This window comes from Somniosus microcephalus, chromosome 4 (genome assembly GCF_052327205.1).
Source record: "Somniosus microcephalus isolate GS21.2 chromosome 4, FLI_Smic_1.0, whole genome shotgun sequence".
NCBI classification, from domain to species: Eukaryota; Metazoa; Chordata; class Chondrichthyes; order Squaliformes; family Somniosidae; genus Somniosus; species Somniosus microcephalus.
The window spans coordinates 302,619,851-302,643,627 of NC_140990.1; positions in this window are offsets into that span (position 1 = coordinate 302,619,851).

Below are 23,777 nucleotides of genomic sequence, written 5' to 3' on the forward strand. Positions count from 1 at the left end.
TTACTGGACAGAATTCTTATCAGTGCTCAGCTGTTTTAAATTGGAGCGTCCCATTGAAACCAAATGGCATGCCAATTGAAAACAGCTGAGAATCAAGTGGAATCAAGCTCCATAACATTATTAATCCAGCAGTCAGAATAATCTGACACTTTCACACAACCGTTCTGTCGTTCATCATGTAAAATTAACTTGCTGGCTCAATGACCGAGCTAATCCAACGGGATTACCGTGTCATTTAGTGGGGTCTTCGCATGAACCTTCTTTCAGATGTCATCTGCGAGCGATGGGAATGACATCAGAAACCTCTGCTCACACACCTAGAGAATATTATACAGGTCTGAGTTCAGAATGACAGTTGCCATTTCTATTGTTTTATTTTAAAGGCCAAAAAGGCAACTTAGAATAAGCATCAATTATCTCAAAGACAATTTTTCTCTGTCATTTCAGTGGAGGCTACAAACATAATGTAGACCAATCACCGGACCCTAATGATTTACACCTGGGGATCCTGAGGGAGGCAACAGAAGAATTAGCAAAGGCTTTGACTATAATTTTCCAAAATTCTCTGGAAAGGGAATTTGTGCCAGATGGCAAGAATGACCCTCTACAAAAAAAGAGACCAGGTTAATTTTGGAAATTATAGACCAGGATAAGTTCAGAAATTATAGGTCAGTTAGTCAGTTCATTTGTTGGTGAACTACTCGGCTTACGTTTTCCGATCAGCATTATTTTAATGTTGGCATTAACTAGTTTAAAATAACTGGGGTAACACCAGCAGTAACATAATGCCGATTGGAAAATCTAGGCTCTAGAATCCATAATATGGGATGAATTTACAAAACATGTGGAGAAACATGAGTTAGTACAATTTTCTAAAAAGCAGATTATGCTTGGCTAGCCTTATAGAATTTTTTGAAGAAATATCAGAAAGGGTAGATAAAGGAAATACAGTGGAGATGCTTTATATGGATTGTCATAAAGCATTTGATAAGGTGGCACACAAGAGATTATGGAAATTAAAGAGAATGTGGACACATGGATAAAGAGATGGTTGGAAGGTGGAAAATAAAAGGGTAGAGGCGTAAAGAAACTTTTTGGGTTGGAAATATGTGATCTATGGTGTTCCATAGTGGCTATTATTATTGATCTCGACCTTAGAAGCGAGAGCCCAATATCAAAATTTACTGATGACGCCAAGCTTGGGGCAAGGCAAATTATGATGAGCAATTTAAAAGATTGCTGGGAGACATATATAGGCAGGAGACGATAGGTGGGAGATGTAGTTAAATGCATTAAACATTTTGGAAGCAAAACTAGAGAAAGGCAATACACCTTAAATATTAAGGTGGAAACATTGAGTCGCACCCCCTTTGGGGCGCTAACTTCACCGGGGCGCTACTTTTAGCACCCCGAAAAAATTAGCACCCCCGCAGCCGAAATTCATCGGTAGTGCCCCAAGGGGGAAGCGGGGCGCTACGGGAAGCGCCCTACCTCCCTCTTGGGGCACTGCAAGGGAATATTGCAGCGCTACGTGCAGCAGCGCCATGCACTGTGGCTCGTCGCGCCGCGTTACTGCAGGCCTTCCTCCCCTTCTTAAAGGGAAGGGGCCTAGTGCAGTTCGACCCAGGGCCCAGCTGAGCCACCAAGGATTGGAGTGCCGGCAAAAAAGCCCGGCACTCGAGAGAAGTGCTGGGCGCACGGAGCACAGCCGGGGGGCTGATCAGGTGGTCGGGGACAGCAAAGGGGGCAGGTGCTGGCAGGTGGCCAGCAACAAAAATGTCCGCCCGCCACCTCCCCTTTAACTAGCATCGCGCCAGCCACAGGTAGGCCCCCATGACCCCGGCGGAAATAGTGTCCAGCGGTAAGTCAGGGGGGCGCCACCCAATATTATTACAGCCGGGGCGCAAGCGGGGTGCTGCACACGGCGATGACGTAATCGGCGGCGGCATAGCGCCGCGCGGCGCTAACAGTTAGCGCCGGCGCTAACCACCCGCTGAATTTTACGGGAGGCGTTAACGCCGTCGCGCCCAGGCGCTATTTGGTTTGTGCCCCGTTGCTGTCCCCTCTTAGGGCGCTAACGGGAGGTGCAAATCAACCGAATTTAGCCCCCTAAGTTTTTAAATGGAGTAGAAAAACATTGATATGTAGATATATAGGCGATTAAAGGTGGCAACACAAGTAGGTGAGCTCATAAAAAAGCCAAATGGCAGTGCGCGCCATTTAATCATGGGCCCGACTACAGCCTTCAATCTTTAGCCTGCCAGCAAAAGCTGACGGCAGCAAGAATCCAAGCCCAGGTTACTGATTTTTTTGTTACAGTTTTTAAAGTTTCCTTGTGGGCCAAGAGCAGCATGAGTGCACCTCCTGACCCCACAAGGATTCCTGGGGCTTCCCCTGCCCCGAGCTATGACCCTCCCCCTTTTTTCCATGGGTCTCTGGCAGCGGGCTATCCCCGCCCCCCCGCCAACCAACCTTGACTGCTGGCGGTAGCGCCATTCCCCCTGGTTTTGGGTGGGAGTCAGAGACCGGGCATGGAAATGAGGTCCGGGAGTTAAAATCTCCCAGGCCCCTAGCTCTGGGGATCCAGATGGTTCACCGTCCGCTTTGGTCCCCGCACACCGGATTCCCACCCGCAGTTAAAATCAGCCATTTGGTTTTGTATGTGGAGGTATAAAAAGCCAAGAGTTCGTGTTGAACTTGTACAAGACCTTTGTTAGGTTGCAGTTGTAATATTGAATACAGTTTTGGGTGTCCTATTACTGGAAGAATATGAAAGTAATGGGAAAGATACAGTATATATTGACTAGGATGTTACAATGGATGAGATGCCTTTTCCACTGGAGCTGAGATGGCTAAGGGAAGGCCTGATAGAGATCTTCAAGATTATGAAGGGTTATGATAAGGCAAATAGTGATGGATTGTTTCTTCTGGTTGGTGAGACAGCAACAAGAAGGAACAAATTAAAAATAATCACAAAAAGAATTAAAGGGGAAGTTAGATAAAATGTCCTCAACACACAGGATGGTCCAAATGTGGAATTTTCTGCTACATATCAATGTTAAAGCAAAGTTCAGATTTGTTCTAAAAAGGAATTCTATAGTTGCTGAAAAAGAGTATTTAAAAAGTATGCGGTGTGAGCAGGAGTGGGATTAGAGTAGGTAGCTTGTATGGTGGAAATTTGATGGGTTGAATGGCCTGCTTCTGTGCTGTCACATCCTGGTTCTGAATGTTATAGTGTGACCCTAAAGAGGTTCAGCTTCAATCAGTACCAGTGTGTAGCAGCAATTCTTCAAATTATATTTTCTGCAAAAAACATACCAGAAATATTTTAATCTTTATGAGCAATTTCTGGCTTTATGCTGAACAAATTCTAACAAACTCCATGGTTGCTCCAGAGCAAAATCTATTGTCATACTTCAGTATTCTTCAAAGTAATTAAAGTTGTTGAGGTGAAAAGCTGCTTCTGGTATCTGTCTGATCCCATTGCAAACTTGCCAGCACATATCCTCACATAGAAAATATTACTATAGTTTCTGGTATCATAGTATTATAATGTGTTTGATGATCTCCACTTTTATACTGTATTTTGCCATCTCAGTTCAAAAAATAAAATATAGACAATACATTTAAAATTGTGTATCTATTATGCAATATTCAACTGTTTAGGACTCTTTATATTGAACAGAGTTAATGAACATTATTTCCTTCCCTATTTCAACAAATGGCATCAGTAGAATTGTCACATTTCAGAATTTTTGGATATTGTCCCACAAAAAGGATATGGAGCTTTTAAATATTAGGTTTTGAAAACAAAGTGGAATTGCGCAAATTAAATAATGGAGGCCACAGACAGTTGCCAAATATGCATTAAAGTCAGACATTGACAATGTTATTTATCCCAGCAACTCCCACAAACATTTACACCATGAGGGATGGAATGTCCCTTCCTGTTGAGATTTCCATGAAGCTAATTTGAATTGGAGAGGTCGTGGTAGCAGGCTTGATTAGTAGCTCTACTGGTTAACCCCTTTTCAGAGGGAAGGGTCAGGAATCAAGCCCCGCCTTCCTGTGGGGACAGGAAAGAGGTGAGCATAGCCGAACGTACAGAATTAGTCAGCAAAGCACTGTGAGGTGGATAAAAAAGACAGTAGTCTGTAAGGAAAGGAAGTTCTGTCTTGGACTGTAGGACAGGATGCAGAGGAGTTATTGGCCAATTTGTCTCGGGCAGTGGTGCTAAATGAGCAGTATCGGATTGGCTGCCCTTTATACACAACGCTTGAAAACTGAATATCAGGCCCGGCGTGTAACGGGCGGCCAATCCAATACTGCCCATTTTGCGCCACCGCCCATGATGAATTGCTAGACCATTCTGTTTAAATTAAGTAAGGTGACCTACTGAAGTGAGGTAGTGTGGTATCCTTATTATTTTCATCTCATAATGTGACGATAAGTTTTACCCTTGACCTGAGTGAATATGATCATAGCTGTTGCCCTGAATGTTCACCTTATTGTAAAATAAAACATCTTATTCATTTGTATTGAGCTTCACCTTACGTAATAGTATCTAGTCCCGATCACAAGGGAAAGCTATTATTACATTCCTGGGTTAAAGTAGATATAGGGAAGTGCGAGTCAACTTGCATAAAAGTAAGATGCTCAAACTGCCAAAGGGAACAACTGATGCCATTGAACCCTAGGCAGCGTATCATGCAGGGCCAAATTCATAACAAGAATTATGAATAGTAATCCTTTAATAAATCTTTAATAATTAATGCTTTAAGACCCTCCTTAACACCTGCCTCTTTGACCAAGTTTTTGGTAACCTGTCCTAATGTCTCCTTCTTTGGCTCGGTGTCAATTTTTGACTGATTATGTTCCTGTGAAGTGCCTTGGGACATTTTACTTTGTTAAAGCTGCTATATAAATGCAAGTTGTTGTTGATGATTAGAAATACATCAAAATATATAGAAGTTATAACATGGAAACAGGCCATTCAGCCCAACCAGTTCATGTTGGCGTTTACCCTCCACGCGAGCAAATAATTCTAATCATAATTACCCACCCTGTTCCCATATATCTTCAACTTCTTTGTCTTTTCCATCTATCCAAACTAATCTTGAATGCTGACATAGTTGCTGGAATGGAATTCCACAGCCTCAAGAACTTTGGAATTTTGGCCAGCTTCGACGCCCAGCCAGCCCACAGGTTGGTCCTGGGGGTAGAGGGGAGGCAAAGCAGAGGGGAGCAAGTCTGTACTAGCAGCGGTCCGCGGTATTTTTGTGGAGCCAGCAGAATGCTCCACAAATTTGCTCACCAATTTTGCATTGGGGCCCTAAAACCAGTATTAGGACCATCATTTACATGTTCAAGTAGCCTGATGCCTGTTTCATGTGGGTGTCTTGGACACTTAGATGTCACCTGCTGTAAGGGGTTTTCCTCGAGAGATTTCCCTGAGGTTTCTCTCTCTAGAGGCCTCTCTCTCTTGCACAGTAAAACCTTGAGTGGTTCGACCCACTCGCCCCTTAGATTCTATACTCTGGATTTAGGTGCAGGAACTACAATGTAGAGAAAACTCTTGTAGACCAAGTTTGATGAAACAAAATGAAATTTTATTGCATAAGGAAAAATATCAAATCAAATGCAAGCAGATAAGGGAGTACATGGGAGGGAAAAACACACAAACAAATCATAACGACACAGTACTAACTAAGGCAAATACAGGCATCTTATATTCTACAAAGATCATCATGAAATAAGGAAACACACGGAACATCGAGGGACAACAACTCATGTTAATTGTACCCTTAAATCCACCCCCTTATTAAACCTATCTAGATCTGATTGTGAAGGGCCAGAAACATGCTCACCAATCCCACTAGGAAGTGCAAGGTTTTGAAATCGAGTCTGTGTTTGGTCCTTTCAGGCGTTTCGTCTCCACGTGGATCGTGGAGCCCCTGCGAGCTGCGCCACACCTCTCTCCTGAGGTGGGGGTCGGGGGCGGCTGGACACCGGCGGGCCTGGATGTCGGCGGGGTTGAGGATTGTCAGCTCGACCCTGGTTAGAGGAGCCTTGGGCTGGCTCCCATCGCTTCTTCAGTTTCTTTTCTCTTCTCCCGAGCCGGGGTGGCTGGAAGGTTTCTTCGCTTGGGACCTTTATTTTTTTGTCTCTTCTCCCAAGTTGGGTCGATGGCCTCTCGTTCCGGCGATGGCCCGGGGATGGTCGATGATCTCCCGATGTGTTTCCCCGGGGCGGGACGCCGGCTCCGAGACGGCCTTCTCGATGTTGGCTTTCTTCTTCCTCCTGCGAGTGCCTGCTTCTTCTTCTGGCTGTCCGGATTCAAGCTGTGTTTCCAACTGCCGAAAAGTCTTCCAGATATACTTTCTTCCAGAAACCTCCGTCTCCTGCCCAAAATCAGGTTAGTCTTTGTTTTATTTTTGGCGGGCTGGGAGCACAGCGGGTAGTTATTATATTTTAAAATGTCCTAAACGGCTGGTAAAAGGCCCATCTCTGGTCTGGAATTACCTTCATTGTTTTGAATGGCCTGCTGATCTCGTTATCTAGTCCTGGGTGCTGTACTCATGAATATGAAATTGTCCCCTTTTGTCTGGGTCAACATTTTGATGGCCTCTGTCTCCAGGCTGATCGTGACTGGATCTGCATCTAATCCATATGCATACGTGTGGGTCTGGTTTCGTTCCCTCAGAAACGGCTTCCAGAACTTGCTGTGGGTTGAATCCACAAAGCTGTCTGAGGTTGCGCAGGAACCATTTTAAAGTGTCCCAATAGGCTGGTCACATGGTATGGTGGCCATTTTGTATGCCCCTTTTTCTGTGCTTCTTTTAAAACAGTCTTTAAAATCACAGTCTCTTCTGCCATTTGACCCTTATTAATACAAAGTCCAATTTTGCGGATCCTACACTCCCCCCTGATGATACTGTAACTTGCTTAAAGTATCATAATTCTGGGTGAGCAACATTTTCTGACTTTCCACAATCTAACCATCCCCAGTATTTACCTATCTATGACCCCACGACACATACATTTCCCATTTCAGAAAATTCTAGTGTACATTAAGCATCTATAAATGGCAATACCTTGGGGTTAAAAATCTAACAATTTACTTCCAGGCGTGGAGGGGGTCCTTATACCCCTACATCACCTGTGCATACACATTACCTTTTTAATAATAACAGCACATCTAATAAAACTTCAATCATAAAATAAAGTACTCCCACGAAAAATTCAAAAATGCACATGAATATATATCAAAAATAATAGAGGAGGGAGGGAAAACTTTAACTTTATACAAAGCAGCAAAAACTAAACGGGTGTTTCTTCTTCTACCCGCACATAATGCTCCCTCCTTTCCCCTCTATTCTCATACTTTTGCGAATGTTTGACCTTTTTACAGTGTACAAACAGTAAATAAACTACAATGACAACCTGACACACTGCAAGAATGTGGGAGGCTATCCTAATCCAGGAAGGGACTTCTATATTAGTGAACAGGTCCCACCATGGTGGGGTCACTATATCCAATATGTCTGCCCCTATCTCTAAAGTCTTCTGCTCCAGTGTGTAGAAGTGTTTCTGTGAAACAACAACGGCTTTTAATATCTTGGTGAGGTGTTCAGGGAGAGGGGGAATGATATACCCAAAATGTGCAACGAATCACTGAAAATCAGTGAAATACTCTTTCACAGTGATGTGAACAGTGGAAGGTTCAGGAATGGGGACAATTCGCTCTTGGGCCACTTGAACTTCTGCCCTGGGCTTGAAACAGAAGCTGCTGTCACTGACCGGACACCAACCATGCTGTCCATGCTGGTAGTGGGGCGCTGCAGTGGCGACACAGTATGTCCCACCTCCTATATATGCACATGGCCTTGTGCCATTGCCTCCATGGTGCAATTTATAGGCTTCGCACCAGCAGTTCTGAACCCGCACTGTGGTTTTGAATGGGCATTCAAGTGCTGGGGACACAGGATGATGTGTGCTCCCTGGCTCCGGCACCCCGGAGGTCGGTACCCATCATTGCATGCTCCCATCGAATGACGTAAGGTGGGACCCCGTGTAGCGAATGTGCGCACCCCCCTGAATGACTCCAATGTTCTCCACCCTGTATACCGGGGCGGGTTTTGCTGTCTTTCCCATCACCGGCATTCTTACCACGATACCCATAATGGTGTGATTAGACCGTCCACAGTCCACTGGGACTGGGTAGGCCTCTGAAGCTAGTCTGAGCTGGCACGGACTCAATGTATTCTCAAAAGGGTGGAGGGCTGCGAGGTGCTTGTTGCTGATCCAGGAGGGGACTAAACCTTGTTTTAAGTCCTCCAGATTACTGCGACCCTCGCCCAGTAACCACGCCCCATATAGCACACAAGCTTCGTTCTGCGCAGCCTGATCGGACGCATTCCGATCCTCCCTGATGAGAGCATTTACCGTTCTGGCGTGTTTCTCCAGCTCAGCTATTATCTCTTTTAAGTGTAGTGTCATGGCCTGGTCCTCGTGTAACTCAGAACCCACTACCTTATTCTCATCAGTCAGTATTTTTCTTAACTGTGTTTTCAAACCATTGATCTGGGTTTGCAGCTCCACATCATCCAGTGCGTTGATGACGGAAGTTCCTGTGTTAAAAACTGTGAAAATATCATTTACTGCACCCCTTCTTTGTCTCCCTACTCTGTCCAAGACCTCATGTGGTGTGGTGTACAATTCGGCTCTGTCGACATCGGCAAAGTTGAATTCGTAAAACTGTTTAAACATGTTTGTTAACAGGACTTGGTATAATTGCTCCATTTCCTTGGGGCACCACGCTGGCAATCTTACCTCGGTGAGATTTAAAATCACCGAAGCCACCACGTAGTGGACCCCTTGGTACAGCACCTTATCTGTGGGTACCAATACCAATCCGTTCCCGGGTCCCTTTGTCGTGGTGGGGCACCCTTCCTTGAGGGCTTTAGCTACCGGAACTGTGGGCAGGGGCTTGCGGGGTTGGGTGATGAGCTCAGTGGCGTTTACTGGGATCTGTGAGTATGGGACTCCGCACGCCCGTGAGCTGACGTCCCACCTCATTCCTTGTCCAGCATCCTGCCACTGTCTTTGGAAAAAGATGGAGACGCCCGTGGGGCAAGCGCGTTCTGAACCCCACATACAGATGTAGATCCCCTCATCTGGTTCCCACCATTTGTCCCAACAGACACTCAACCCCCCGTGAGTTCCCGTTATTGTCCGATGGGTGTTATTACCCAATCTCTCCCATTCCACCGTTGAGTTCTTCATGGTGCTGCTCAACTTGCACAGCCACCACCAGCGGTCCAAAGGTACATGTCCCAAACAAACAAGGCAAATCTTCTTGCCCACGGTGACGCTGATCCTGGGTGCAATGATCCGCACCCTGGGGCATATCAGAGATGTTTCTCTGTATGCAAATCCCGTCTGGCTGGAGTATTCAGTAGAGTTCGACCCCAGCCAGCCTGGCCATCTCCCTTCATGGAAGTAGGCGGCAGTCTCTACAGCGTCCCATGAGCCGGTTCCATCAGTCGCGATGGGGCCTCTATTTCCAGAGCAGCCGTATATGGTGGAGTCCTTGGTGCGGCCCCGATAGGCCCAGCTCCATCCGATTATCACGAACGCGACGAGGATCCCTCTCATCTTTCCTCTGGTTCCTGCAATAAATCAAACAATATAGCCAGGCTCCCGAGAGATTCTGGCTTAGGTGACGGCATGATCGGGGTCTTTCGACCTCGCTCCAAAACAACACACATACTGGGCAGATTTAAAACTACTTAAACTCTAATCATTTTAATATTTACACACCTTAAACTTAAACCTAAACTTATGTACAGCGCCGCCCGTCCCCGGGCGGCTTGCCTAATCCCTGATTGGACTGCAGCTCGCCGTTCCCTGTGGCGGGGCTGCAGTGACCTGTGGCTCTGGTTCCCCGCAGCCTTTTGCTGTTAATCGGGGACTGTGTTTTTTCAAGGATTTCTGAAGTCGGCGTCTACTGGGAGGGGGGGAATCGGGCCAAGATTTTACAGGCTGAGGCGTTCGAGTCGACCTGCGAAAAGGTACTTTGGGCGTGGCTCCCTTAGCGAGTGGACCTTCGGGTGGGACCTTAGCTCTCACAGCCCGTGGCTCTTCCACGACTGTGGGCTTCGGCTCCCTTCCCTCAGGCTCCACCCCTTTGGGATTTGGGCAGGCTCCCTTGGCGAGTGGACCTTCGGGTGGGACTTTAGCTCTCACAGCCCGTGGCTCTTCCACGACTATGGGCTTCGGCTCCCTCCCCTCAGGCTCCGCCCCTTCGGGAATTGGGCCTGTGGCAGACGGCTCCTCCTCACCTGTCCCTACAGGTGGAGAATCTCTGCCCCCAATTTCTACCTCCCCCACACTCGAGTCGAGGGCGGGATCTCCGTCCTCTGACTCCACCTCCTCCAGAATCGTGTCGAGGGCGGGACCTTGTTGTTCGGGTCCCTCCTCGTCCGAGTCCCAGGCCATCGGAGAAGGCTCCCCCCCAGGTGGGCGGGACCTCTTCTCCTTCCAAGCAGGCTACAACGCCAGCTTGTGTGGTCTGTGACTCATCGCACGCCTCAGGCTGAGGATCTTTACCCTCAGACCTGGCTTCGGTTGCTGATGCTCTTGCACCCGGCTTAAACAGTTTGCACTGATTGATGTGAAACCATTTACAAGCCCTTAGCTGACCCTCTAAACTGCCAGCCCTCGCTGTTAACCTGGCATTCTCCTCCCTTAAAGCCTGCTCAACTAACTTAGCCTCCGCAACCTGGCACCGCAGATATTCCTCCATTTTACAGGAGGTCTCTTCCTGTGCGTGCCTTTCTGGGGGGACACAGGTCGACAGGCTGCGCTGGCTCTAGTCATTTGGGCACAACGGCCGGGGTTTCGGGAGCGACAAGACCGATGGTGACTGCTATTTTCCCCTGCGAAATCATCAGAGACCGCATTGTCTCTATGATTGATTCAATCGCAGCGGGATCCATAACTGCACCAGCTCCCTGTGCTGGGGCAGGAGCTACGGCTTGGGTTTGGACTGATGCTGGGGCAGCGGTCTGGGCTTGGGCTTGGGCTGCGGGAAATCTCCCTTTATTATCCTTCCACGGATTTCTACAGTCCTTGCGCCAATGTCCATCCTTCCCACACCCGTAGCAATTGAGCTTGGCTTGGACAGGGCGATTCCCCTCCTGACACCACTCCTTCTGACTTGGGGCTGCGGGTTTTGCCTCATGCACCTTTTCTTTCTGGGGAGGCGTTTCCTGACCTCTGCAATTCTTGTATGCCACATTAAGCTGACGGAGTACCGTCTCCTCCGTGACACCGGGACCTTGGGGATCAAACCAAGACCTGGCTAGGGCCCGTATCTCTGGCAAACTGTTGGTAACCAAACAACGGAGCCAATGAACCCGCTGTTCGTTGCTCATTAAAGCCCGTACAGGCATACCCGGACAGCTGCGTCGATATACTGGCCACAGCCTCTCTGCGAAAACCCGTGGGGGTTCTCCAGATAGCTGCACGGTCCCTTCTACATGGTCGAACGGACTACCGTCGTCCACTCCCATTACTTCTAAAACTTCCTCCCTGAGATCCGCATACCCTTTCCGTCCCCTCTTGCCATCCTCTGAGAAGCACTGAAGGATTGTGGAATCCAGGGAGAAAAGCAACAGTTTGACCTGTTCCTGATCATCACAGTCATTGATTGCTGCTGTTTCCTCTATCTCTCTGAAATGAATCGAGGGATCTCCCTTCACTGTGAGTCGTGTGAGGTGGCTCACCATGGACGTTAATTGTGGGCCAGCGTAGGGCACCACAAGTTGGTTCTGGTGGGGTCCGACACTGCCATCGGCAGCATTGGGACCGAACCTCTGGTGCCGAGCGGGACACATCGGTGCCGGTCCCAGCTTTGCTACCAGTGGTTCTTCCTCATACTCCACCTCGGCTACCTCCTCTTTCGCTACCCCCTCCTTTTCCGACCAAGTCTCACTATAGCTCGGCGGTGCTGAGGGCTCGGTGGCTGGTACCACAATTACCTCAGCTGGAATCGGCTGTTTTGATTCCTTTAAAAAGTCCATGTGACTGGCTTTTGGGCTGACGAGACACACCATGCCTCTTGCCTTAACCAGGGCTGTTCTTAGGTCCTCTATGGTCTTTTGGCAGGGGCCGTGGTCTGTGCTCTCAAACCCGTGCTCGAGGGCTAGCTTGTAAGCTGCCTTAACCTCCACTACTCTCTCCTCCTGCGCGCTTAGCTGTTGTGCGAGGCGGGCGTTTTTCTCCTGGATCCTCATTTCATTGATCTTTGCCTCAGTAACCTGGCACTCCAGGTACTCTATCCTAGCCTGATGTTGACTAGCTACCACTTGGCGTTCCTGATTCAGCGCGTGAAGCGCTGTGATGAATTTTTCCCCACCCATGGCCTTTTCCTCTATCTCTGCTGCCTGGGTTGTGATCTTGGCTGCCTGTGCTGCAACGACCCGGTCCAAGATCTGGACCTGCTTCTTGTAACACATCAGCCACACTGCCTTTTCCACTGACTTCTTATGCTCTTTGCTCTCTGTCCACCTGATGGCTGCGTCCACCGGACGCTCATCCAGCAAGAGGTTGGAAATCCACTGCTTAGTGAGATTTACCTTGCCAAAGACATAATCCGCTATCCTCTCATCCATTGCATTTTGACCATTCAAACTTGGATCTACTACATTGCAATCCCGCTGCCAGAGTCCTGCCGCGGTCGCCATTTTCTATAAGGGGTTTTCCTCGAGAGATTTCCCTGAGGTTTCTCTCTCTAGAGGCCTCTCTCTCTTGCACAGTAAAACCTTGAGTGGTTTGACCCACTCGCCCCTTAGATTCTATACTCTGGATTTAGGTGCAGGAATTAAAATGTAGAGAAAACTCTTGTAGACCAAGTTTGATGAAACAAAATGAAATTTTATTGCATAAGGAAAAATATCAAATCAAATGCAAGCAGATAAGGGAGTACATGGGAGGGAAAAACACACAAACAAATCATAATGACACAGTACTAACTAAGGCAAATACAGGCATCTTATATTCTACAAAGATCATCATGAAATAAGGAAACACACGCAACATCGAGGGACAACAACTCATGTTAATTGTACCCTTAAATCCACCCCCTTATTAAACCTATCTAGATCTGATTGTCAAGGGCCAGAAACATGCTCACCAATCCCACTAGGAAGTGCAAGGCTTTGAAATCGAGTCTGTGTTTGGTCCTTTCAGGCGTTTCGTCTCCACGTGGATCGTGGAGCCCCTGCGAGCTGCGCCACACCTCTCTCCTGAGGTGGGGGTCGGGAGCGGCTGGACACCGGTGGGCCTGGATGTCGGCGGGGTCGAGGATCGTTGGCTCGACCCTGGTTAGAGGAGCCTTGGGCTGGCTCCCATCGCTTCTTCAGTTTCTTTTCTCTTCTCCCGAGCCGGGGTGGCTGGAAGGTTTCTTCGCTTGGGACCTTTATTTTTTTGTCTCTTCTCCCAAGTTGGGTCGATGGCCTCTCGTTCCGGCAATGGCCCGGGGATGGTCGATGATCTCCCGATGTGTTTCCCTGGGGCGGGACGCCGGCTCTGAGACGGCCTTCTCGATGTTGGCTTTCTTCTTCCTCCTGCGAGTGCCTGCTTCTTCTTCTGGGTGTCCGGATTCAAGCTGTGTGTCCAATTGCCGAAAAGTCTTCCAGATATACTTTCTTCCAGAAACCTCCGTCTCCCGCCCAAAATCAGGTTAGTCTTTGTTTTATTTTTGGCAGGCTGGGAGCACAGCGGGGTAGTTATTATATTTTAAAATGTCTTAAATGGCTGGTAAAGGCCCATCTCTGGTCTGGAATTACCTTCATTGTTTTGAATGTCCTGCTGATCTCGTTATCTAGTCCTGGTTGCTGTTCTCATGAATATGGAATTGTCCCCTTTTGTCTGGGTCAACATTTTGATGGCCTCTGTCTCCAGGCCGATCTTGACTGGATCTGCATCTAATCCATATGCATATACGCGTGGGTCTGGTTTTGTTCCCTCAGAAACGGCTTCCAGAACTTGCTGTGGGTTGAATCCACAAAGCTGTCTGAGGTTGCGCAGGAACCATTTTAAAGTGTCCCAATAAGCTGGTCACATGGTATAGTGGCCATTTTGTATGCCCCTTTTTCTGGGCTTCTTTTAAAACAGTCTTTAAAATCACGGCCTCTTCTGCCATTTGACTCTTATTAATACAAAGTCCAATTTTGCGAATCCTACACTGCTTCCAATCTGGCAACTGGCGTACTTGCAGGGGAGTTCAGACGTGAAAGATCGCAGTGCAAAATCCATCTTTACAACCTTATCTTTTCGCCCAAGAATCAGATAAACAAAGTTGAATTTCTCCCCCATAACCTGCTGGAACTTGCTGTCAAAAGATAAACAGTGGTGCTGAGTCTAAGACCCACTGTTTATCTTTTTCCACTAAAATTATCCAATTTAGTCCATGGACTGTGCTGAATTTCCCAATCTGAGTCAGGGAGATGCTGAAGTGATGCAGCTATCAGCCAAACCAAAATAGAATCCATGTGGATAGAGATAAAAGATAACAAAGGATCAATCATGCTAATAGGGGTAGTCTACAGGCCACCTAATAGTGGAAGGGAGGCAGAGGAAGAAATATGCAAGCAAATTAGGGAAATGAGTAAAAAACAGAATAATAATCATGGGGGATTTCAACTACCCCAATATTAATTAGACAGAAGAGGTAGGTAAAGGGGATAAGGGAATGGAGTTTCTACAATATGTACAAGACTCCTTTCTAGCCCAATATATAAAAAGCCCAACAAGGGAGGACTCGCTATTGGATCTAGTAATGGGGAATGAACCAGAGCAGATAAGGGAAGTAAAAGTATGGGAACATCGAGGCAATAGTGACCATAATATAATACGCTTTAAAATAATAATTGAGAAGGAAATAAGTATGACGAAGACCAGGGTAATAGATTGGATAAAAGCTGATTTTGAGGGGCTAAGAATACAGCTTGAGAAAATAAAGTGGACAACAATATTGGCAAACAACAATGTAGAACAGCAATGGGAAGCATTTAAAAACGGTGTTCAACAGATTGCAGGAAAAATATATTCCGCTAAAAGGAAAGAACAAGCTAAAACTCTAATGAGACACATGGATGAATAAAGCCATAAGGGGGGAATTGAGGGCAAGGAAAGAGGCATACATTAAGTACATGGATGGCAGAGGAGAGCATGAAAAGGGAGAGATTAGGAAAGAAGTCAAAAAAGATTAGGAAGGCAAAGAAGAACTATGAAATTAAATTATCAAGGAACATAAAACAAAAAATAGTAAAATATTTAACAGGCACATCAACAAAAAAATGGAAGGTCGGGATGGGAATAGGTCCACTATGGGATGGAAAGGATGATGATAGAGAGATGGCATAAATATTAAATACAGTAAACTCTTGTTTAAATGGCACTTAATCATCTGAAATTCTTTAATAACCGGCAAAATAGATAACCGGTAATCTTGCCAAATCCATCCATTTTTTGTTTTTTCGAGTCCGAGTTTCCCACGGTGGCTGAGTTAGTCAGTGGTTTTTATTTTTTGTGTGTGTGTTAAAAATTGCCTACCTCTCTGTTATTCGGAATTTTTCATCAACCGGCACCATCCCGGTCCCGTAGGTGCCGGATAGAAAGAGTTTACTGTAATTACTTTGCCTCAGTATTTACCAGGGAGATAGAACAGGTTGACATGACATTGGATCATGAGAGTAGTAATGAAATAACTGCATTTAGATTAAAAAGATATATTAAATAAACTAATCAGACTCAGAGGGAAAAAAACCTGGTCCAGATTGGTTACATCTGCACATTTTAAAAGAATCTAGAAAAGAGATAGCAGAGGCATTACTACACATATTTACTGGCCCAGAAATTTGGGTCGGAGGCTTTCCGCAAGTGCAAGCCCCCGACCTGCACTTACCTACCGCGCCAGCCATTGAGCTGTGGGCCCCCGTGGAATTCCAATCCTGGGCCTCCTCCAACTGCCGGTGCGCAGTGCTTGTGTATCCCAGTGGCATAGTTAGTTTGATGCGTCCCCTGGGATCACGTGGGCCATGGAGAGCCAATGGTAGCAGGGAATGCTTCATTCATAAGTTTGACAGGAAGGGCTGTCAAACCTATAAATACTATAAGCCCCAAAACATTCACTAAATCTTCAAATAAATTTTTTAAAAACATCACATTTTTTAAATAAACTATAAATTACATGAAATAACTATTTTAAATGATAATTTAAATTTTTGAAAATTTAATTACATTTTCTAACGGGGCTAAAAATAAACTTACCTTTCTTTAAAGTATTTAAAAATAATAAACCTGTGGAAAAAATGTTTTAATTTTAATTAATTCACCACTTACCTTGTAAAAAACAGGCCTTGCATCTGCTTTTTAAAAGTGTAACTCCTGGAGACTTACTCTCCCGGGAAAACCTGCAAAAAAAACATAAGTTCGATGCGCACGCGCTGCCTCTCCTGCGCACGTGTTCCACCTCTGAACCCCTTTTTTCAGGGGAATGGAAGTGCCAGTTTACCGTGCATGCGCAGTGCATGCATGAAACTGGCACTTCCATTGGGCTTACGGGTGAGTATCCTGTGCGTACTCACTCGTGGAGACCCGAACTTCTGGGCCATTAATTCATTAGAAAAAGGTATAGTGCCACAGGACTGGTGGATAGCTAATGTAATACCTATATTTAAGAAGGGGGATAGAACATGTCCAGAGAATTATAGACCAGTCAGCTTAGCATCGGTGGTAGGAAAAATAATGGAATCCCTACTACAGGAGAAAATCGAAGAACATCTAGAAGCCAAAAATGTAATGATGAATGGTCAGCATGTATTTCAAAAGGGATAGTCTTGCTTCACCAACTTCGTGGAATTTTTTGTAGAGGTAACAGAGAGAGTAGACAAGGGTAATGCAGTAGATGTAATTTATCTAGATTTTCAAAAGGCCTTTGAAAAGGTACCACATAATAGACTAATGAATAAGGTCAGAGGATGTGGAGTCAGGGGACAGGCAGCAGAATGAATAGCTAGCTGGCTTCAAGACAGAAATGCAGAGAGTAGGGGTAAAGGGTAGCTATTCACAGTGGCAGAAGGTGGGCAGTAGTGTCCCATAAGGATCAGTGCTGGGACCACTGTTGTTCACAATTTATATTAATGATTTAGACTTTGGAATCAAAAACACAATTTCTAAATTTGCGGATGACACCAAATTGGGTGGGATAGTCAATACTGAGAAGGACTGCAACAAGGTACAGGAGGACATTAATGCAGAAAGGGCATATAGTTGGCAAATGAAGTTCAACACAGATAAATGTGAGGTATTACATTTTGGTAGGAAGAATAGGGAGGTCACTTATCACTTGGAGGGTGCGAGTCTAGGTGGGGTGGAGGAACAAAGGGATCTAGGAGTACAAATACACAAATCACTAAAAGTTGCGACACAGGTTAGCAAGGCCATAAAAAAAGCAAACCAAGCACTAGGGTTTATTTCTAGGAGGTATAGAATTGAAAAGTACGGAAGTTATGCTAAACCTGTACCGAACCTTGGTTAGACCACACTTAGAGTACTGTGTACAATTCTGGTCACCATATTATAAAAAGGATATAGAGGCACTGGAGAGGGTGCGGAGGAAATTTACAAGGATGATACCAGAAATGCGAGGGTATACATATCAAGAATGGATGAACAGGCTGGATCTCTTTTCTCTTGAAAAAAGAAGGCTGAGTGGTGACCTAATAGAGGTCTTTAAAATTATGAAAGGTTTTGATAGAGTAGCTACAGAGAGTGTTTCCACTTGTGGGGAAGAGCATAACTAGAGGCCATCAGTACAAGATAGTCACCAAGAAATCCAATAGGGAATTCAGAAGGATCTTCTTTACCCAGAGAGTGGTGAGAATGTGGAAGTCGCTACCACGGAGTGGTTGAGGCGAATAGTATAGATGCATTTAAGGGGAAGCTAGATATACATATGCGGGAGAAGGGAATAGAGGGTTATGTTGACAGAGTTAGATGGGGAAAGATGGGAGGAGGCTCGAGTGGAGCATAAACACCGGCATGGACTGGTTGGGCTGAAAATCTTGCTTCTGTGCTGTATATCCTATGTAATCCTATGTAATCCTATGAAGAGCAGTGAGAACAGAGAGGAGGAGAAATCAGCATGAGGCAACTCAGCAGAACATCTCATACCCTGAAGTAACCACATTTAGAATGCCGCTGTTGAGTTGGAGGCATGTCATGTGCACTGCCCCCTCAACCAGGGTATCGTGTGTGGCATGAGGTAGCCAGGAAGAGGGAATAATTGAAAACAGGAAAAAAGTAATCTCTCTTTATAGCATTGAAAGGTTACACCTCTTCACATATCTATTATTAACAACAGATTCATGACAGCTTTTGACCAGTAGCACATCTATAGCTATTTAACATACATTTAACATTAACTACGTGAAGGTCACAGGAGCACGGGAGTATATCACCAACAGCAAATCCAAAGGAAAGGTGAAAATAAGTTGTGGAATTTGTATCTTGCCCACCTCAAAAAAAGATATAGTTAATAAAAATGGCATCAGAAACACAATGGAGTCTGCCTCAACGACAGTGACTTTGATACAGTGGGGATCATTTTCACTTTCGGCACTAATGGAAAACTGCTGGTAGTGGATCAGCTACTCAGTACACACCTCACATCGGTTTATTTTCCATTGGAGTCAATAAAAAGGAAAATCAGGCAGGGTGTATAACGGGCAGCCCATCTGTTATTGTCAGTTTTCTGCCTCTGGCAAAACTGAAAATTACTCCCAGTGACTTCTTGTATATGACAATTCCTGATCTTAAAAAACCAACTCCAGAAAGAAATAATTTTTACTTACGTATTGCCGTTTCACGTCCTTGGGACATCCCAAAATGTTTCACAACCTACGGGTTACTGTTGATGTGGAGTCATTACTGTTTTGTAGGTAAACATGGCTGCTGAGTTTCATCCCAGGCCCGATTCTAATCCCATAATGCAGCTGTGTGGAAATTAGTCTGTCCCTTTAAAACCACAAGGTGTAATTTGTGTGCCTTCATGTGTCAATTAGAAGCTGATTGCTCTCAGCCAGTCCTCAGGTCAATTAGAGGTCAGCTGGGCTTTCCTTTTAATACACTTTTTTTAAACTTGTGATTCCTGAAGTCAATTAGAAGGTACTTTCTGTTGGTGATTTTTCTCTGTTCATTAGAAATGATTGCCTTTCCTTCTTTTTTGTTTTAAAAGTGTGACAAAGAAATTTGTATGTGTGATACCTGAAGTGTGGATGTGTCTCAAACCCCTTTTAGTCCCATGTATCCAACTATCTGCCAGAAGTTGGAGTTTAGAAATCTGAAGATTCTAATTTGGAAACACATCCTCAATCCAATTAAAGCACTCGATGATCAGTTCATTCGTTTATGAACTTTCAGCTCCTCAAAAGATAGGTTTGGATGAAGAAGACTCTTTGAGCTTTTCATCAACCATAACTTATTCTCATTGCAGAATCTATCTGTTTTTATGAAATGAGTCAAGTATCCTGGCCTCAAACACCATTCCTGATAACCTGTTCCAGCCCATGATCACCCTCTGCATAAAGAAATACTTCTGTCTGTCCTAAACTTCACCATCATAACCCTGACCCAGTGTCCTGCTACCTTGGTGTATCTAAAAGATTTTTTTCTATTCTGGTAAATACTTCATGTGTCTCTATAACATCCCCTCTAAGACATTACTTTTCAAGGCTGACGAGTCCTAGCTTATTAAGTCATCCCTATTCGAACTGAGACGCTCACGATGTATCCACAACAGCTATGTTATTAATTCTTTGACCAATTAGCAAAATAATTACGATAGCAAAATACTGCAGATGCTGGAAATCCGAAATAACAACAGAAAATGCTGGAAAAACTCAGCAGGTCAGGCAACATCCGTGGAGAGAAATTAGAGTCAACGTTTCGGGTCGAAACCCTTTTTCAAAACTGGAAAGGAAATAAAATAGATCGAAGGCAGGGCTGCGATAGAACAAAAGAAGTAAAGAGGTATTCAAAACCAGACGAGATGGTGACAGGACAGTGGAGACAAAAGACGGCTCAGATTAGGTGTGAAGTGTACTGGCAGGATGAGAGACAGCTGCCATGTGGGAGAGAGAGAGAAAAAAAGGAAGGGGGGGGGGAAGGGAACCCCCAAAACAAAGGGGTGGAAAAAAAATATAAGTAGAAATGTAATAGGGGCCGAGGTTATGATCTGAAGTTGTTGAACTCGATATTGAGTCCGGAAGGCTGCAAAGTGCCTAATTGGAAGATGAGCAAAATAATTAACTGGCCAGCATTAGAAGCCTTATCTAATGCAATGACTAGTCTGTTGTAGCATGATTATCAGAAAGGTGAAGTCCAGTGAACTACTTTTTTGGAAAATAGTTCATGCTGTTAAAAAAAAGTTGAATGCTGTAAGATGATTTAAAATCTAGACTACAATGATCCAGGTTAAATACCTTCAAATATCATTATTAAAATCACACTCATCAGAGTATTCACAATCTTATAGGTTTGAATATCTGTTGAAAGCAGGATACTGGACGAGAATGGTTGCTCATATCAGGGGTTTACCCTCTCAGCCATTATTTCAGCACAAGATGAAACTCAGTGCTAAAACGAGCACCATGCTTGTTTCTTCATTACTGCCATTGGAACCCTAAACCCATTCACTGACCTGGAAGTAAATTATTATTTTTAAAAAAGCTACAGAACTAAAATGTCTTTTGTTTTAAGTAGAGCTTAAACTTTGTGACAGTGAACCCGATCAGCAACAGGCAGAATCTTCATGAAGTGGGACACTGACACCATTCAAGTGCTAAGGTGCAGATCTGAGTGATTATATCACGTCACAGCAACACTGATCCCTGGCACAAATGTCTCCCAAGTCTTCCTGTGCTCTCAGCAACCTGTGTGGTCAAACTTGTGAGATATCTGACCTTGTTAGTTATCCAAGGCTGCACCATTGTTTTTAATGCATAAAAATATTATCTAAGTTGGCTATTTCTTTTTTTTTAAAAGAATGTAATTCTTCATCAATTCGGTGCTTTACCAGGTGCACACTTCAGTGAGTTGCTCTGGATTTAGTTGCTCTAGTTATTGCTCTAACTCTCACCTTCCCCCACAAAAGAAGAACACAAGAGGTGTAACAGGCGGATCACCGCAGTGAATCGCAGTGAGCTCCCAACTGGCACACCAGACTGCCAGCAGGCTGCTCGTGTCAGCTCTGCAGAACAACTACAGCATGTCAGATTGTACAAGACTAGCTCTCTGGTGTACAAGACATTTGTCAATGTCTCATTGCTGTGCGATGCCTGCCCTGGGAATTCCTCAGTGTAAAATTCTGGCCAACAAGTCTAATCAAAAAAAATTGACAAAAACAAGGGGGGGAGCGGTGGAATCTAACCAAGCTCTTACCAAAAGAAATATTCTAATACGCAATGTGTATCCAAGGACGTGCAGGATGGCTGACCTCAAGACACAGAATCGTGTAGACCTGACAAATCAGATTGGTGGAAGAATCTGTAGGGGAAAGAAATGAGACTGATAGCAGGCTCTGATGAATTCAGAGTGTATTTGATCCTTTTTTTAACAATGAATGAAATTTGCTGTGAATAGCTTGCAAGCTGCTGAAGCCTCTGGCATCACCTCAGCCGACACTCAGATCACACCTTCATTTAATGAGCTTCTCCAAAGTTTATACATCTTGCTTTTCCTCGGGGAGTCAAGTGGGGCTTCAGTCATTCACGGCTGGGGCTGCGAGGAGAGGGGTGGCATAGCAAATTTTTGATTAAAAAGCCGAAGTAATTATGCGCAGATAACAGAACTGAGCTTTCAGTTGCTCAACATCAAGGCTTGGCCTTATCTTAAACAGGGCCTTGGCACAGCGATGCAAAATGGTCATGCAAAATTAATTTTTAATGTGTTCAATTTATATTAAAAATTCCTGCAAGTGTGCAAAAATATTATGTTTTAAAATATTTTTCAAACTGAAATTGCCTGAAGGTGTTGCTGAGAAAAAAAAGCTTTCAAACTGAAGGGAGTTAAAGGTTTTTATTAGACATCATGCAGGCATTCAGATGAAACTCAGGTCATTTTTTAAGTGCCTGATATTATATTCTATAATATATTGCAACAGGAATAATGAATCACTGAAGTGTTCATAGAATTTCCATAGAATTGTTACCTCGACTTTGTGGATTGATCCAACTGTGCTTAATAGTTACTTGCATTTTCACGACAGTTTAAATTAGACATTGCACCCAAAGTGTTCTCTATTTTGCTAAGAAATTAGTCGATTTATGAGCCTGTGACCATGACAAAGATGCAGGAGTCACCGGGAGCGGTGCTAAATGTGCAAAATTGCATGAACTTTTATTCACCCTAGGTCAAGATTAGGGTAAACATCAGACAAAGTTGTGTGAGGCCTAGGCCTATAATTTAGCTGAACTTTCTGCCTACCCTGCATTTTTAAATAGACCAACTTTATAAGGGGATCAGGTGGGGATGGGGGGGGGGGAAATCACTCATTCAGTTAGCTACTACAACTCTTTATCATTGCCACTTTAATAGTCTTCGATATTTCATGATTTTAAGTTTAAATTTGGTTTCAAAAGTAAACTTGACTTATGCACTGTGTTGACTAAACTTAAAGCTTGCGTTGCTGCATTGCAATGCATTTTATTCTATTAAATGAACTCTGTTGCACTAATTGAAATATCCTGATCTCTGTTTTGAAAAGAGCATCACATACACAATTCCAGCTGCTCTTGTGGATTACACAGTTTGGAGCCATTTAAACCCTAACCTCTGAATTGTGTTACCTGGGAATTATTACACCTTTTGACCATTCACACAAATATAAAAAAGCCTTGCGCCAAAGTGGCAGAACAACCAACATTCTTTAAATTGTTGGTGCTGTTCAAATGTCACGTGTGATATAAACAAACTTTAAACCTGCGAACTGTGAGATATGACATTTATCTCATTTGTGACCGCAATGTGATAAGCCATTTGCATCTTTATCACTCAGAGGTTTGCAGCTCAGGTCACTCGAAGGTTACATACGACACACATCCCTCACTGCTTATCCTTGAATTTGTCACCCAAGAGATTGACATCAACAGATCAGTGCGGGGCCTGCACAGTAACTGTAGATTGGGGGGGCAGAGTCATAGACTTCAGTTCTGTTGCCCACTCCCATTTTGCACTTTGCACGGGTCGAGAGGAGCTCCGAACTTTGAGCTTATGAAGACTGGTTACATTTAATGTTAGGAGTACACAGACATCTTCTGACGTTAAAATATTCCAAATTAAATGCATCCGAGTGATCCATTCGATTGTCTGAATTTTCAAAAATGATTTTTTTGGATACTTTAGTTACAACAGGAGGTGGTCCCACGTCTCATTTTTAGTGTGGACTACAGTCCGATTGCCGACCTGACTCCCGAGTGATAGTGACAGTTTTGCAACAACGAGCACCCAGAACCATCTCAGATTGACATAAAAGCAATAGTAGAACTGGTCCATTATAGAGCTGTTACTATAAAATCTGCTGCATTGGTTGTGCTGGTGGGAAACCTCACCGGCCAGCAAATGATAAATAACATCAGTGCGTAGATCAGATTTGTGGTTCATAATAGTAAACTATGGAGGCAAACTTCATGCACTGAATTTTATAAGTG